Consider the following 18,958-nt stretch of genomic DNA (forward strand, 5'->3'; position numbering starts at 1 on the left):
TGGCTTTAAAAACTGTCTCCGGTAAGCAGTGTTGGGCATTCTCGACCTAGGTTTCGGGTTCGGGTCTCTTTTGGTGTCTCTTTAGAAAGCAATAGTCTACCCAAATGTAACTTTTATCTGAATTTTTATTCTTCCCAACGCACATGCGGTGAGGCTCAGAGCTAGTAGCTGCAATCTCTTACTCTCCTCAGAAAGTGCAATTCCCTAAATGGTCAGGAGTTTTGCCTGTCGACTCTAGATTGCTCTCAGCCTAGGAACAGTGAACCCTGCGCTCGCAGAAGGTCAACTGACTTGACCTCGGCTTGGAACCTCCTTATTAGCCTCATCTGCATTTCCTCAGGTAAAACAACCGAAACTTTCCATCCTCTGAGGGATCGGTTTGGGACACTCTCGCGAGAGGAAATGGGACAAGCCAGCGCTTGAATATTTGTGTAGCTTTCTGCACATGGGGCGTGCTTAAGGATAGCCATGCTGACTGCCCAAATATGCTGCCTATAGGTCCGGACACGTACAGTAAGCATGCTAGAGCCGGCCCTGTGCACCCATCTACCTCTTGCAAACATCCTGCATTTGCCGTGTTCTTCTCTGACCACCACCCACTCCCACTCCTTCCCCGTCTCTCACGTATATGAGTGCTGGGAGGCTTCTGCCCTGCGGCCCCAGAATCCGAGGCCAGGATGATGGCGCAGGTGCTGGCTCTTGAGTGTCATTAAAGACTCCCTAACTAGCAACGCTGAGATCCAAATCTCTCCTCTCTTGGCAGCCTTTTCTGCTGGGCCTTTCCAGATCCGGGGGACTGAGGGCTGGAGGTTGTCTCCAGCAAGAGCCTGCTCCTGGAAGGCTGGAAACGATGCACATCCTTGGCTAATTCATTGTTTCCCAACCTTCTCCAAGGGGCCTATAACCCTGCAATACTGAAGAAAGGTTCTCTTTCAGCTACAGGTCTTTGTCTGTCCCCTTCCTTTCCACAGCGATTGAATGTCACGGGATCGTCTTTTTCTTCCTTCAGGTCCTGCCTTGCTCCCGGGCCTACGCTCTCCAGTGTTAGCAGTGGGATCCTCGAAGCTTTGCCGGGGACGCTGTGCTGCGTGCTCCAAAGCGTGTAGGTCGGCGGCGGGGTGAGCCATCAACACCCTAGTGGGGCCTTGTGGCTCCTATATGTTCCGGCCCTTCTTTTCCTGTTTATTTTTGCTAATGGGAAGAAACATGGGGCTATCTCTGGCCTGTCAGCCACAGTTTCTGCTGCAGCATTCTCTTCAGAAATCACTCAGGACCTGCCCTCTAGCTATGTTTTTTCTCTCTGTTTTTCTGCCGCCCTTCTAAAACAAAGTTTCCACATTCAGCTTCTAAGCAGAGGGTATTCTCCTTCAATATCTGGTTAGAAAAGCGCCCTGCACAGCCTGTGGCTGCTCTCCCTAAGGCTGGCTGGAGACTCTTCACAATTCTGCCCCTGATGGGAGGCAGCGTTTGCCCTGGGGCCGTAAGTGACCTAAGACAGCAGGCACTCAAGGCTCTCCACCGGCTTTCTTCCCCCCCCCCCCCCCCCCCCCCATCAGGCTCCCGCCATTTTGCATTCTGGCAGCATCTCAGCGGTGTGTTTCTGCCACAGTTGGAAGGTGCCCTCCACCCCACCCTATTCCACCTCCACAGGGCTGGAGCAGGGCTTCCCCGAATAGGTTCAGTTTGTAGGAAGTGACAAGTCGCTTTAACAAATGAGCGGCCCGCACCTCTGAGGCTTTTCAGCAAATGTTACGTGCACAAGAGTCGACATATAAGTATACAGCTCGACGAATCTTCAAAAGATGGATATCCCTGTGCAACCAGCGCTCAGATCAAAAAGCACAGTGCCATCAGAAGCCCAGAGTGCCGCTCACATGCCTTCCTAGTCTCTCCAGACTTCCTAGCAGAACGGATTAGTTTTACTTGCTTGTAATCTTACACAGATGGAAACACACACGAGACGCTGTTTTGTGTCTTTTTCGTTCGGCGTTCCGTCCGCGCACTTCATCCACATGATTGCACGGGGTTATAGATCATGCATTTCATGTCCGGTGTGGTATTTTCAAATCGATTTTCAAAAATCGATTTTCCTGTTTTGCTCCAGATTTCGGCCACTGCAAACAGTACTGCTGTGAACATCGTGTCGCCTGTCTTTCGCAGGGGCACTCGTCGACCTTTCAGCCCTGTGCTGCCGGTTTTTCAACACGTGTCAGAATTCTCCCCTCCCCACCCTTGCCACGGTTGGCATTTTCTGTATTTTCATTTTAGCCAGCGTGGTGGGTGGTGGTTTCAGCTTACATTTCGTCTTGCTTGGCTTTTGTGGAAGCCTCAGGTATGAAGTTCAGGTATCTAATGAAAGAAGTCACCATAGGCGCGTGCCTGTTGTAGCTTTCAAGAGACGCAGCCTTTCATCCCCACTTTAGAAATGACTTGTTTGCAGAGCAGAGGCTAGCTTGAAAATCCAGAGTCCTTCGGGCAGCTGCATTCTGAGGAAACACGTTATTGGTAGCAGACCTAGACACGTTCCAAAGTATTGTGCAAGTGACGCCGTCCGGCCGGCACACTCATTTGTTCACTCATCCACAGTCAGTGGCGAAGCCCTGTACGTGACAGGCAGTGTTCCAGGTGTTGAAAGAAATCGGGGAACAACACACAGCGAACCCTCTTAGGAAGTTCACGTTCTTGGGTGGACAGACAGACAATAAACAAGAAGTAAAATAGCGTGTTGAGCAGTGACCAGGGCTATTGAGACAAGTAAATCAGCGAGCGGGAAGGGCCGGCACGGGTTTAAATGGGATGGTGAGGGACGGCCTCACCAAGCTGACGTTTGAGCACAGCACTCACACTGACTTGGAAACAAGCAACGTGGGTATTGGGGGAAGAAACTTCCAGGGGGATCAGCACACGCGCAAATGCCCTGAGGTACGAATATGTTTGAGGAACAGTAAAGAGGCTGTTGGGAACAGGGTGAACAAGAGATAATGGGGTGCAGAGAAGAAGGCGGCTGCGTTGGGCCTTGTGGATAATTCTGAGCGCTCTGGTTTTCCCTCAGCTGTGACTGAAATGTCCTCAAAAGCTGTTCTGGTCCCACCTCTATGAAGCCTCCCAGTATCAGATCTTCCTTCCAACTGGGCCCACTTGGTTCTCCTCCCACCACCTGGGATGGATCAGGTTAGTGTCTCCTTCCTCTCACATCTTTCCTAGTAATTTAGAGGCTACGTGGCTGAGGCCACAGGAAGGAGAAAGACCAGATGGAATTTGAAGACACTAATTTTTCTGTGATAGAATGCACACAGGGTTCAAACATTCCTGAGGGAATCCAACAGGCTATAATCCCAACTAGGCCTCAGCAGAACATGAGTATTGGCAGGCACGGTAACAGTTAAAATCAAAGGCCTATCTTTCCCATCTGCATCGTAGAAAACCAAATCCTACTTTCAAGGTCCCTCACACCCTGCCCAAGTGTCTCCTGGGGCAACTCTAAGAGGGAATCCAACATGTGCTCTCGATTCTGGCCAACGTAGCTGTGACTTTTCTGAAAGGAAATAGGAAAGCAGGGGTCTTGGCATCAGAACAGACTGATCAGGAGAGAAAAATCTAGAAAAAGTAACAGTAAATGATAAAGGGAAACGTTATCAATGTATGGTGTTGGAAAAACTTACTCAACCACTGGGGGAAAAAGTAAACTCTTTGCTTTATAGCTAATACCCATATTAATTTCCATAAAAATACTAACTTCCAAAACAATACTATGAATAGTTTTTGTGTTTTTTTTTTTAACGTTTATTTATTTTTGAGACAGAGAGAGACAGAGCATGAACGGGGGAGGGTCAGAGAGAGAGGGAGACATAGAATCCGAACCAGGCTCCAGGCTCCGAGCTGTCAGCACAGAGCCCGACGCGGGGCTCGAACTCACGGACCGTGAGATCATGACCTGAGCTGAAGTCGGCCGCTTAACCAACTGAGCCACCCAGGCGCCCCTGAATAGTTTTTTTTTTTTTTTTTTTTGCAACATGTATAATGGGGAAAGACTTTCTACATCATCCAAAAAATAACCCATCATCATTATATGACACTGTGTCAAAAACAATTCTAAAGCTTTATCTGTATTAAGTGATTTAATCCTCACAAAAGCTTATAGGTACTTATATGTACTTTTCCCGTTTTCTCAATGATGCTGTTGAGCCATAGAGAGGTTAAGTAATTCTCCCAAGATCCCCACAAGTAATGGTGCCAGGATTCAAAGCAAATCATTGTGACTTCAGGGTCCATATTCTAAATTACTTAACGGCAAAGGAAAATACGGAGAGATTTCAATACATGAATTAAACAGTGTATGGAAAAAATCATGCAGAGTAAAAGACAAACGGTAATAGGGAAAAATCATGCCACATACCTAACACATAAAACATTAATATCTTACATAGAACATTTTCTCAAATGTTATTGCCCAGAACACTCGTGTCCTGAATGACGCCAGAGGGTATTCTGTGTGTGTGTGGGGGGGGGGGGGGGCGGGGAGAGAAGAAGAAGAAGAAGAAGAAGAAGAAGAAGAAGAAGAAGAAGAAGAAGAAGAAGGAGAGGGAGGGGGAGGGGGAGGGGGAGGGGGAGGGGGAGGGGGAGGAGAAAATGTTTGATGGTCAATTAAGCTTAGGAAATGATGTGTTAAATCTGACCGTGGAAGTCTTTTACATCTCAAAGTGCAATAAATTCCCTGAAATACAGTCTAGAAAATGTCATCTTTGTGTGTAATGAGTTCCTACAATCAGGAAGGAAAATATAAATATCCCAAAAGAAAAACGAGCACAAGAGAAGAGACAATGCAAAAAAGAAAAAAAAAAGTACAAACAGTTATTAGCATATGAAAACCTTGTTAATAATAATAATAAACCCCACAAACTTCTCAGGGATGATGACAGTGTAGGAGGACCCTAAGCTCACCTTGTCCCATGGTTACACCTACATAACACCTACATCAGAAATAGGTGTTGACCCAGAAAACAACCCAAACACTGGCAGAACAGACTCTCCAGAGCAAAATGTAGAGAAGAGGCCACAAAGAATGGAGATACAGTTGGGAACTAAAGGGACCCATGGGACTGTCTGCTGGAGTGAGGGATGTCACGTGCCAAGAGAAGGGGGAGGAGCATACCCCACCCCAGGCACCCCAGGCATGGGGGAACCTGCATAGGGACGATGAACCACTAACATTTGGTTTTGAAAACAGAGAGGCTTAACTTCTTGAGTTCTTATAATCCAGTGGGGCTTACCACCTGGAAGTTTAAAAATCAGCGGGCTTATCTCTGTGAGACCAGGGATGGTGAGAGGAAACTGAGTCCCTGTCCTTAAGGAGCAAAACAAACGGTCCAAGAGAGATATAGCTTAGAAGAAGCAATTTGAAAAATACCTGGGGTATACGGGAGGGAGTTTTACTTACCGATCTAAGAATTTGTGTTAGAGAGGCAGGGATCCTTGGGAGACCTAAGAACAGAGGAGCTGGCAAGTGCCATTTCCCTCCCTTACCCCCAAGCCTAGATACACAGACACCCATGGGAACCAGCTTCGCACAAAAACTCTCCACCTAGTTTGCTAACGATGTGTTCTGCCCCTGTGTTCTCCTGCAGACTGGCCTCCTCCCTCCTGGCCTCAGCAGGAGTCTTCCTGGGTGACTGCAGAACCCCCTCCATAGCAGACCAGCATGAACCTTGCTGGCATCACAGCTCTGACCCTGCCTTTTTTTCTATGGACCCGCCACGGGCAGGAGTCTATCCGAAGTGGTGCCATAAGCCTGGCAGTGTACAAGCAGCCTCGACCAGGGTCAGCGCCACTCCAGAATGGAGAGGGGAAGATAGCCACACACACCAACCCAACTGTAGCTCCAGCATTGGACTGGGAGAAGACATGTGGTCTGACTCCAGGTCATGGCCACCGATAAAAGCTTCTCGGGGGGGGGGGGGGGGATAACCCAGGGAAAGCATCTAGCTCTGGCAAATGCCTTTTCTGACTCAACTCAAGCCCAAGGGGGCGGCCTCGGACTGGCCTACTGACAGCACAGGGACCAAACCCTGCCAACAGGCGAAGAGAGCCTTTGTAGATGACTGGGCTGAGGGAAAACATGGCTCAGCCACACTAGTAGGGTGCACACAACACACACAGGAAGTGCTCCTGAAGTGCCAGGCTCTGGTGAACAGGGGACACTGTACTGCAGGGCACTACAGGAACTTCTTCTTTTCATAAGGCCGCTACTTTCAAAAGCAAGCGACATAGACACAGCCACAGAGAGTGAGACAAAATGAGGAGACTGAGGACTGTGTCCCAGATGAAATAACAGGACAACATCCCAAGAGAGCTAAGTGAAATGGAGATAACTAATATGCCTGACAGAGAATTTAAAGTCATGGTCATAAAGATACTCAATGGACTGAGAAAACAGTGGAGAGCCTCAGTGAGACATCGACAAGGAGAGAGAAGACATAAAAAGGAACCAATCAGAGGCGAAGAACTCAATAACTGAAATGTAAAATACACTAGAGGGAGTAAATAGTAGACCAGAGAAAGCAGAATGGATCAGCGACCGGGTGGAAAGCAATCAAGCTGAACAGGTGAGAGGAAAAGAATAGTAATAATAAATGAAAATAGACTAAAGGAACTCAGCAACACCATGAAGTGTAATGATAGGGATCCCAGAAGGAGAAGAGAGAGAAAAGGGGCAGAAAATTTATTTGAAGGAATAGTAGTTGAAATCTTCTAAATCTGGGGAAGGAAATAGAAATCCAGATCCAGGAAGCACAGAGAGCCCCCGACAAAATCAATTCAAGGAGGTCCACACCAAGGCACATAATAATTGTGGGGCGCCTGGGTGGCGCAGTCGGTTAAGCGTCCGACTTCAGCTCAGGTCACGATCTGGTGGTCCGTGAGTTGGAGCCCCGCGTCATGCTCTGGGGCTGATGGCTCGGAGCCTGGAGCCTGCTTCCGATTCTGTGTCTCCCTCTCTCTCTGCCCCTCCCCCATCCATGCTCTGTCGCTCTCTGTCTCAAAAATCAATAAACGTTAAAAAAAATAATTAAATGACAAAAGGTAGCGATAAAAAGAGAATGTTAAAAGCAGCGAAAGAAAACAGTTACGTGGAAAGGGAATTCTCCAAGGCGATCATCTGGTTTTTCAGTAGAAACTTTGCAGATCAGAAGGGAGTGGCATGATATATTCAAAGTGCTGAGAGAAAAAAAAAAAAATCTGCAACCAAGAATACTCTATCTGTCGAGGCTATCATTTAGAAATCCAAGTATATCACTAAAGAAAGCCAAGAAACCATGGGAGAAGAGAGCGAGAGAAGAAAGAAACAGAGAAGAACTACAAAAACAACCATACGAGTAACAAAATGGCAATAACTATGTAGCTATCCATAATTACTGTGAATGTAAAGGGACTAAGTGCTTCAATCGAAAGACATAGGGTGACAGGATGTATAAAAAAGCAAGACCCCTCTACATGCTGCCTACAAGAGGCTCATTTCAGACCTAAAGACACATGCAGATGAAAAGGGAACAGACAGAAAAGCATTTACCATGCGAATGGAAGTGCAAAAGCCAGAGTAGCAATACTTACATCAGATAAAATAGACTTTAAAACAGACTGTAACAAGAGTCTTTAGTCTTTCTTTAGAAAGACAGTACGTAATAATAAATGGAACGATCCAATAGGAAGATATAAACGATTATCAACATTTATGCACCCAAGATGGAGGAACCCAAATAAATAAAGCAGCCAATAACAAACAAACAGAATATTATCGATAGTAATAAAATAATAGGGGACTTTAACACTCTACTTACATCAATGGATGGCTCATCCAAACAGAAAATCAACAAGGACACAGTGACTTAGGTTGAGAGGGAATAATACACCTCAACATGATAAAAAAAAAAATATATATATATAAAACTCATAGCTAACATACTCAATATATATATATATATATACACACATATATATATATAAATATATAAATATATGTATATATATATATATATATATATATATATATATATATATAACTCAATAGCTAACATAATGGCGAAAAACTGATCAGGAACAAGATAAGGGTGTCTACTCTGACCACTTTCATTCAGTATAGTACTGGAAGTCCTAGGCACAGCACTCAGACAAGAAAAAGCAAAAAAGGCATCCAAGTTGGTAAGGAAGAAGTAAAGCCTTTACTATTTGCAGATGATATGGTACTATACATAGAAAACCCTAATGACTCCACCAAAAAAAAACCTTCCAAAACCGATAAATGAATTCAATAAAGTCGCAAGATACAAAATCAATATATAGAAATCCATTGCATTTATAAACACTAATGATGAAATAGCAGAAAGAGAATTTAAGAAAAAAGTCCCATTTACGATGGCACCAAAAACAGTATCTAGGAATAAACTTAACCAAGGAAGGGAAAGACCTGTACTCTGAGAACTATAAAAACATTGATGACAGAAACTGAAGATGACCAAAACAAGTGGAAAGAAAGTCCATGCTCGTGGACTGGGAGAACAAATATCGTTAAAATGTCCACACAACCCAAAGCAATGCACAGACTTAATACAATCCCTATCAAAACACCAACAGCATTTTTCACAAAATTAGAACAAATAATCCTAAAATTTGTGTGGAACCACAAAAGACCCCAAATAGCCAAAGCAATCTTGGAAAAATAGAACAAAACTGGAGGTATCACAATCCCCGATCTCAAGCTATACTACAGAACTATAGTAATCAAAAATACTATGATACTAGCTAAAAATAGATCCATAGATCAATGGAGCAGAATAGAGAATCTGGAGATAAAACCATGATATTATGGTCAATTATCTTTGATAAAGGAGACATGAATGAGAAGTGGGAAAAAGACCATCTCTTTCCCAAACGGAGCTGGGAAAACTGGATAGCTACACGCAAAAAAATGAAACTGGACCACTTACACCATACACAAAAATAAACTTGTAATGGATTAAACACCTAATTGTGAGACGTGAAAAATCCGGATAAAAACCCTAGAAGAGAGCACAGACAGTAACCTCTTTGACACTGGCCATAGCAACATTTTCCTGCATATGTCTCCTGAGGCAATGCAAACAAAAGCAAAAATAAACTATTGGGACTGCATCAAGATAAAAAGTTTCTGCACCGAAAAGGAACTAATAAACAAAACTAAAAGACACCCTGCTGAATGGAAGAAGGTATCTGTAAATGACATATCAGATAAAGGGTTAGTATCAAAAATATATAAAGAATTTATACAACTTCACACACACACACACACACACACACACACACACACACACACAATTTAAAAATGGGCAGAAGACGTGAACAGACATTTCTCCAAAGAAGACATACAGATGGCCAACAGACACATGAAAAGATGCACGGTATCACTAATCAGGGAGATGCGGATCAAAACCACAGTGAGATATCACCTCACAGCAGTCCGAGTGGTTAAAATCAGCAACACAAGAAACAACAGATATTGGTATGGATATAGAGAAAGAGGAACCCTCTTGCGCTGTTGGCAGGAATGCAAAGTGGTGCAGCCACATTGGAAAACCGTATGAAGCTTCCCCCCCAAATTAAAAATAGAATGACCCTATGATCCAGTAATGCCACTACTCTTTACCCAAAGAATACAAAAACACCAGTTCGAGAAGATACATGCACTCTTACGTTTATTGCAGCATTGTTTACAACAGCCAAATTATGGAAGGAGCCTGAGTGTCCATCCATCCATAGAACTGACAAATAAGATGTGGTATATATGTAATAGAATGTTAGCCATAAAAAATGAAATCTCGCCATATGCCACAACATAGGTGGATCTAGAGAGTATAACGCCAAGTGAAATAAGTCAGAGAAAGACAAATAACGCATGATTTCACTCATGGAATTTAAGAAACAAAACAAACAAAAAAGACACAAACCAAAAAACACTCTTAACTATGGAGAAGAAACTGATGGCCACCAGAGGGGAGGCAGGTGGGCGAATGGGTGAAAGAGGTGGAGGGATTAAAAGCACAGTTGGCATGATGAGTACTGAGTAACGTATACAAGTGTTCAATTGCTGTATTGTTCACTTGAAACTAACGTAACACTGTATATTAATTATACTAGAATTAAAAATTTTTTTTTTAAAAGCATGGAGGTACCACTTTTTTTCTCTCTCAAATGAGCACAAATTTTAAAAAGACCTATTTTACTTAGTATTTGTGAGAGTTGGATTTTAAAATGCATCCTAGGGGCACCTGTGTGGCTCAGTCGGTTAAGAGTCTGACTTCAGCCAGGTCACGATCTCACGGTCCGTGAGTTCGAGCCCCGCGTCAGGCTCTGGGCTGATGGCTCAGAGCCTGGAGCCTGTTTCCGATTCTGTGTCTCCCTCTCTCTCTGCCCCTCCCCCGTTCATGCTCTGTCTCTCTCTGTCCCAAAAATAAATAAACGTTGAAAAAAAAAAAAAGAGTCTGACTTCGGCTCAGGTCATGATCTCGTGGTCTGTGAGTTCGAGCCCTGCATCGGGCTCTGTGTTGACAACTCAAAGCCTGGAGCCTGTTTCAGATTCTGTGTCTCCCTCTCTCTCTGACCCTCCCCCGTTCATGTTGTCTCTGTCTCAAAAATAAATAAACGTTGAAAAAAAAATTTTTTTAATGCACTCTAAGGAAGTCAGTGAGGTTGAAAATGAGGCCAAGTTTTCTGGGGGGGGGGGGGAGACACGATTTGGCATATGTGTCAGAGGCCTTGAAAAAAATGTATATGATCTGACCTAGCAAAGTTTGTTTATAGGAATTGTCACAAGGAATAGACTAGTGAGCAAGGAATGTATGTCCAAGTTCACTGCAGCAGTATGTGTAGTAGCAAAATATCCATTGTTATAGGTAGATTAAAGCATGTTAATATTTTCAGTATTCTGCCCCTCTTAAAAACAGTGACATTTATCTATTCTATTTTCATCTAACATCCAAAATGTAAAAAAAAAAAATCAAATTATTAAATGGCTTGTAATTTGTGGGGGAAAAAATAATGAAAATCATGGACATTAAAATGTTAATGGTGGTTAGTCTTCTCTAGTGGTGGGATTTGGGAGGATTTTTTTTATCCCAATTAATTTTCTTTTGCATTGATTACTTGTTACATTGAAAATAAGAAAGGCTAGGACCATTTTGAAACATGAAATTTTTATTATTCTGAAATGGTGACTCACAGATTAGGAAACTAAGAGGATTTCATTCTCCAACAAACATGAAGGTCTTTATTGTGCTAGTAAACTCAGCCTCAGTCTAAAAACTAACCTCGAAGTGAGGGTGAGTAGGATTCATGAGGAAGAAAAAGAAGCTTAAGAAAAAATCTGGAATCTGCAGACATAATAGATCTTTATAAACGGGGATTTGGAGAAAAAGGGGAATTAACCTTTGCTTGGTGTAACTGCTGCACTGAAGCACAGACTTGTCGGAGGAAGAACCCAGACAGCTGAACGGTCCTTTTTGTATCAGGTGGAGAGACAAGTGCACCTGCAGAGCCACCCTCCAGCAATTTCTGAAGGGAACGGCGAATCCTTGCTCCTGAACGTGTGAAACAGGATCTGGGCCAACCCCTTCCCTTTTTTGACTAACCAAAAATGAACTCCTCATGTGAAATCTGGATCAGTGCCAACACACCCAGGGCTCAAGGTTGTCAGCCAGCTGTTGGTAGCTCATACTAATTCTCTTTTCTCTTAAATGATGCAGAAATATGTTGCTTTACGCACACGGGGGGAAATGAATCAAAGGACCTAATTGGCGAATAACCTAAAACCTCCTAAAATTAGCCTTAAGACCTGGTCAGTGTTTACCCACTCATTCTGTTGCACTCATCTGTGTTGAGAGGGGAGGGGTCACATGGAGACCCGTCCTCTTTACTTCTGATATGGAAGGGGGCTTCCCCAGCAAATTTCCCTGGAAAGGACGGGGCATGAACACTAAGGAGGAACATGTCTGCTTTGCCACTTTCTTGCCATTAGCCAAACTCTCCAAAAGCTTACTGCCTCTCAGGACTTCTCAAGTGGGGGTCCAGGGAGAGGTGACAGGACCAGTTTGCTGTACGGGACAAGCTGCTAGGACCTCCATGCCCTGAAAGGGAGGTCAAGGTTCATGGCTGCTTTCACTAGTCCCTTAAAGAATCAGTTTTGATTCTTATGCCTTCATGTGGGTGACCAAGGAGACCCTTCCTCGTACACATTTGTACTAAATGAACGTATTCACCCACTTAGAAGCTGAGTCTTAAACCACCTGGTAGGCCAGATTTTATTTTACTCAGGGGGGAACCTTTCAAGTCCTAATGAAAAGTACAGCTTCCTGTATTTATTTAAAGTAGAATCTTTCATAAAAATATATTTTAGGGAGTAGAGTATTTGGGGAAAGTAGTATCTTTTATTCTCGTTAGGAGGGAGCATTGTCCGGTGGTCAAGGTCAGAAGCACTGGAGTCTTTGTTCCTCCATCCATAAGATAGTTGGGTTGTTGTGAAAACGAAATAAAACAATGTTTTGGAAGTACACACTGCAGGCTTGGCACAGACCAATTAATGGTGGCCAGTAGTAAATACCACCACCGCTGCAGGGTCACAATCCACCTTAGCCAGCACCTTCCCAGAATTCTTTGGGATTCAGAAAGGCCGGCATTGGCAACTTTTGTTGTGGTGGTGAGCTGTTTAAAAATACTCTGCCCATCCAGAAACCCTACAGCTTGTTGTGTTACGGGGTAAATTCCTCCACTCCAGCCCCATGTCCACTGACCTACGAGGCTGGGTCTTTCCCCTTCACGAACGCCTGCCAAGGGGTCAACGGGTCCAGTTTGCGAGTGCTGTTGGACTGTGGACAGAGGGCCGGCCACGTGGGGGGCAGTTCGGGCGGGCTCGGCAACTGCCCAGGTCAGGGGAAGATCACGTGGGATGATGGGGACATGTCCTGGGAGGGCGGGAGGCCCCCATGCAGACAGGAAGGGAACCGGTGCGGGGGTCTCTGCCTGGAGAGACCACCACTAATCTTTGTGGATACAAACGTTGAAAAAAAATTTTTTTTAATGCACTCTAATGAAGTCAGTGAGGTTGAAAATGAGGCCAAGTTTTCTGGGGGAGAGACGCGATTTGGGCATATGTATCAGAGGCCTTGAAAAAAATGTCTATGATCTGATCTAGCAAAGTTTGTTGATAGGAATTGTCACAAGGACTAGACTAGTGAGCAAGGAATGTATGCCCAAGTTCACTGCAGCAGTATGTGTAGTAGCAAAATATCCATTGTTATAGGTAGATCTGTGATCTGTGTTGAGGGGAAATAAAACTTCTGAAAACTAACCTTTCCTTCCAGCCTTCCAGTCACAACATTAGTTCTTCTGCAAAGTAGATACTTCTGCCCACTAGGGGAAAGGTCAGGAAGTGCTGGAAAGAAAGAAAACAACAGTGATTAATATTTCAAGGTTTTCTTAACTTCTGTGTAATTGTTGGGAAAGCAAGGAAAATAGAGATAACTGGGGGTGTGGCCTCCCTGGGAATTTCGCTGGATGTTATCTTATCTCTTTGTCTTAAAGGTTTGTCTTTTTATTTTTAAGGCATCTCTGTACCCAACATGGGGCTCTAACTTAAACCCCTGAAATCAAGAGTCACAGGCCCCACCGACTGAGCCAGCCAGACGCCCTGGAGGATGTTAAATTAGGAAGCCAAAGAATTCCTGCGAAGCTTTGAGGGGGTGGGAGAGGTAGGGGTGAGGGTGGGGTTGGAGGGGGACAGGGGCGGCCACTGTGGCTCTCTTGCTTTCTCCATGTGCTCAGTGTCCCTAGAAAATGCCACGCTTGGCACTGGGGCCTTCCTTTTCCTCCCTGAAGCCCTTTCCAAGTCCCGGGAGAGCCAGGAAAACACTGGCTGGGACAGCAGCTGTTTTAAGCAAGACTGAGTCTGTTAGCGGACTCCCCTGCCATCTCCTGCTAGATGCGAGGTGGGCATACTGAGCAGTGGTTAAGAACTGCTATACTTTAAGACTGGGCCTGTCTCCAGTGTTTCTCTGATTCACGGATTAAAGTGGAATTTTCCAGGAAGGCTTGATCTAGAAGGAATCCTTCTCTTGGGTCTACAAGTTCTCTTTGTGCAGCAGGAAAATCCTACCCCGTGACCATCTGCGGGCAGGGTCTGCTCACTCCGCCGACCGTTTCCTGAACGAAAGAGAGGAAACACCGTCCTGAGCAGAAAGGATCCCCCAGGCACAGTGTGGTTTTCACACTGTGACAAAAGTCAGAGCCACAGGCTTATTGATAAAATGTGTATCGGGCTTGGAGTTTTCAATTTCTATTAAATTTATTTGATTAAATAAGAACCTAAAAGGAATTTTGGAGTATAATTACCCTGAGCGAGTCACTTAATCTCTGTGCCTGTTTTTTTTTTTTTTTTTTAATCTGGGAAATAAAGGGTTGTAAAATTTTTTTTATAGCCATCCTCGCATTAATGCTATTCTTTTTAAAGAAATATTCTAAAGTATCAAATACATATATGGGGTGTTCTAGACAAAATTTTTCCATTAAAAAAAAAGCTCCAGGAGCGCCTGGGTGGCTCAGTTGGTTGAGCATCTGTCTTCGACTCAGGTCATGATCTCACGGCTCGGAAGTTCGAGCCCCATGTCGGGGTCTGCAGTGACAGCAAGAAGCTTGCTTTTTTGGGTTCTGTCTCCCTCCCCCCCCCCCGCACCTCCCCCACTTGCTCCCTTTTGCTCTCTTTCAAAAATAAACAAACATTAAAAAAAAAAAGCCAGCTGACAAAATTTAGCCGTTGGAGTATTCATATCTTGCTTGTTTTCTAGATAGTGGTGAGTGTATTTCTTAAAGGTTAGACTAACCTGGCTGGCTTCTTGAGTGCCTGGCAGTAGGATTTACAATTACATTTCAGAATGCTTAATCCCTAAAATGTGGTCCCTGGGACACAATACTAAGTGAGACTTGAAGGTCAGAACCCAGGAAGGATATGAAGGACTCTCCATTATTGAGGGACGGAGCAGCAGATCTTGAAGAGAACCCTGGGAGCGGGAACACTGGCCGCAAGATTTGTCGGAACTCTTGAGAAACCAAGACTTTCCCAACTGTGGGGAACGAGCGAGCACGGCCCACAGTGGCAGCTGTCATGTTCATTTCCCAGCCCCTCCCTTCAGGGTTATTTCTGTAAACAGGCAACCACTGTGGTTGGAGCAGGAATGGGAGGGATTCAAGGGAAGGATGCTTTGGTGTCTTTGAAGTGAATACCTCAACTTGCTGAAAGGGAGGTCATTATTTATTTGGTTTGACTTGTTCTTCCTATTCAGCAAAACCCGCCAGGAGGACCTACTACTCGCTGTCTTCATGTCACTCAGAGTCAAAACACTGGGGATGAAAACCTAGATCTCCACTTGCAGAGGTTTATTGACCTCTTCTGTCTGCCATACGACCAGGGTGCCTTGAGTGGCCAGATCTGAATATACCAGAGGGCAGCCCATACGTATTTAGAAGGCACATGGTCACAGGCATCACGAGCTGTGACATCAGTAGACGGTAGCAGTAACATCTATGCTCATAGGTCCCGTGCTGTTGATGGGGACCTCCTGGTCCAGTTTTGGATGCGAGGGAGTCAGTAGCTTCTTCCTCCTGCATCCGCACACCAATATTTCTTCCCTTATTCCAGAGCACCCTTAGAAAAACACAACCTTATGCTCATTCTTAACCTAGACTGACCTCATTTCAGACACCGAGAGGATTTTTATTTCCCATCCTATCGCTTCCTCACAAGACTCCACTCATGCTTTCTTCATCCCAATCTTGGGCCTTTTGCATTAATGGGCCTATAGGAATCACTTTGTACCATCCCCACGAAATATTTTCCTGTCTTTATTGCTGAGTCCAGGGCTCATTCTATTTTCTGGCTTTGATGATTTTTCTACTAACATTGTCAAAAAATTTTTTAAAAGTTATGTCCCCTAGAAACTTAAAGCCATATTATGACAACTCTTTTAATGCGTTTAAAAAAAAATTTTTTTTAATGTTTATTTTTGAGAGAGACAGAGACCGAATGCGAGCGGGTTAGGGGCAGAGAGAGGGAAAGACACAGAATCCGAAGCAGGCTCCAGGCTCTGAGCTGTCAGCCCAGAGCCCGACGCGGGGCTCGAACTCACAAGCTGTGAGATCATGACCTGAGATGAAGTCAGACGCTCAGCCGACGGAGCCACCCAGGTGCCCCTCTTTTAATGCGTTTGATAGGAGTAGCCGGTAAAATATTGAAGACACCCAACCATCATTGTCACCAAAACACTATACACCTCTAGACTGCACATTAATTATATTTTATCTGGAGGGAGTTTACAATCTAACATACAACTACTGTATTGACAACAATGTATTTAGCCTACCAAGTTAGTGCCAAATATTCAGGATTAAATATTCTCACCGGGGCACTGGGTGTAGGAATAGTAGGGTGGAATTCTATCTCTACACACAGTTCATACATGTGCATGTCAACTGAAGAGTTTCTTAAACTAAGATTACCTAGTGAGAACAGTAGAAATTTAGTCTCTAAAAATAATATTCATCACCAATTTAGAGAAATGGCAAAGCCCCTTTTTATTAACACTCAAGTTTCAGGGTATAGATTCTGGTATAATAGTTGTGTCTCTTGTGATTCACGTTCTTCCCTTTCAGTTCGATTGAGCCCCATTAAAACCAGGTTACAATGAACTGAGATCTTTTATTTTATTCCATCCTGTGAGATCAATGTGTCCAAGCAGACATCTGCATAATTTAAGGTAAGTTAGCTTTTCGGTAAGCCCACACCTACCTCCTCTGAGTGGGTAGGAGCTACATGAACCCATCTCTCAGAGATATGGTTAGCATTACATATTTATTTGCTTGTAATTTGAATAGGATATATGATTTAAGCACACTGTAAATTAATTTAAATAGGCCAGTTGTTAGAATAGGATTTTCTCAGATTATCAAATTTATGTTTGCCGCCTGCAGGTGCCTGGAATTATTGACTGGCTCTGAGGATCACACGTAGGCATTTATTCCAAGGCTTCTGTTCACTTTAAGAAACAATACGCATTCTTTTTTTTTTTTTTTTTTTTTTATTTAAAAAAAAATTTTTTTTAACGTTTATTTATTTTTGGGACAGAGAGAGACAGAGCATGAACGGGGGAGGGGCAGAGAGAGAGGGAGACACAGAATCGGAAACAGGCTCCAGGCTCTGAGCCATCAGCCCAGAGCCTGACGCGGGGCTCGAACTCACGGACCGCGAGATCGTGACCTGGCTGAAGTGGGACGCTTAACCGACTGCGCCACCCAGGCGCCCCTGCAATTCTGCATTCTTGATCCTCCTGCAGACTTTTCATCATGTAGCATGGAAAATCATGTAGAAGAGAAACTCACAGACCAAAAAAGCATAGCAAAGATTTTTTCTCTTTTTAAATATCAGGAAGGGAGAGGGGAAATTCCTGAATGTAAATGGCAGGGTCTAAAAGTCAGAGTGGAGTTTCCAAGGTCTATTTATAGTGGTGTAATCCTATCATGGGAATTCGAGACTGTGTACTTGTCGCAAGTGGCTGAAAAAATGAAAAGAAAGCAAAATGTTTTTCCCACGTGGAAGACTGGAAGGTAAATCTATCTGAGAAATAAATATACCTTAATTTTTCTCAGGATCCAATTAGTCACCCATTTCACTCTCCATTCTGACAGTTGTTTATCGATTTAATAATATTGGACAACCCGGGAGCTACTCACCCTGATATCTGCCAAGTGCACGCTTAATTTTTGCCTGGTAATCTATTTTGAACTCATTTCCATGAATTTATGCTTTTTTTTTTTTTTTTGGTGGCCATGATGGCACCATCAGATGGTTACTGTCATTTTTAAATAAGAAGACATCGGGGCGCCTGGGTGGCTCAGTAGGTTGAGCGTCCGACTTCGGCTCAGGTCATGATCTCACGGTCCGTGAGGAGTTCGAGCCCTGTGTCGGGCTCTGTGCTGACAGCTCAGAGCCTGGAGCCTGCTTCGGATTCTGTGTCTTCCTCTCTCTCTGACCCTCCCCCATTCATGCTCTCTGTCTCAAAAATAAATAAACATTAAAAAAAATAAGACATCCAGAAAGAGTCTGAAGGAGTGTACTCACGTAGCCAGATGTATATAAAGGGGCAGGTAACAGTCACAAAACTATTTTGTTTTCATTTCTCCCCCTTCAAGCTAACAAGCTCGATCTACTCTCTCCCCGTTGTGAAGAAGGGTTTCTGCCCCCTCTGGGCTGCCTCTATGCATAAGGCAGTGCGGGGTTGGTTGGCACTTGAGACAAACAGAGGCATAGCTGATGGAAAGCAAGGACAGTTTTGGCACAAGGGAAGGTATCTTTGTCACCTGTCAAATCCCTCTTCTGTTTCCTCTGCCTCCTTGCACTTGTGGCTGCCCTAAGATGGGACTGAAACTGTTGTCTGCTCCCTGCCCAAAGTTATGCAAGAGTCTGAAAAGGTCTTGAAGGTTCAAAGGACTTCTTCTGCAGAGGTAGCAGTCATTTTAATTAGGTAAGGGGACGTGTTTGAAATGGGTCAGTTTCTTAAGAACTTTTGTTGGCAGTCTGCCTAGAAGCTGGTCTTTCCTGCACCACATCATAGGGTGGCCCCTCCTGGGAAGCGGGACCTGAACAATAACACACAGAGAATTATTGATGGCCAGTATGGATCCTGTGGTTATTGGAGCCTAGGGTAAATGTTCTGTAGTCAATGAAGTCATTAACTTGGCAGTTGCTTGGGCAAGCTTGTGGTGTTAAAGGACCCAAAGACCTTAGACTTACTTTAAGGGGGCAGGTACCAAAGACAAATCACTAGCTTGAGAAATGATGCAAAAAGCACAGTGAGAGGCACAGATTCATTATCTGGTTAGGGTTGCGCAG

This window comes from Felis catus, chromosome B4 (genome assembly GCF_018350175.1).
Source record: "Felis catus isolate Fca126 chromosome B4, F.catus_Fca126_mat1.0, whole genome shotgun sequence".
NCBI lineage: Eukaryota > Metazoa > Chordata > Mammalia > Carnivora > Felidae > Felis > Felis catus.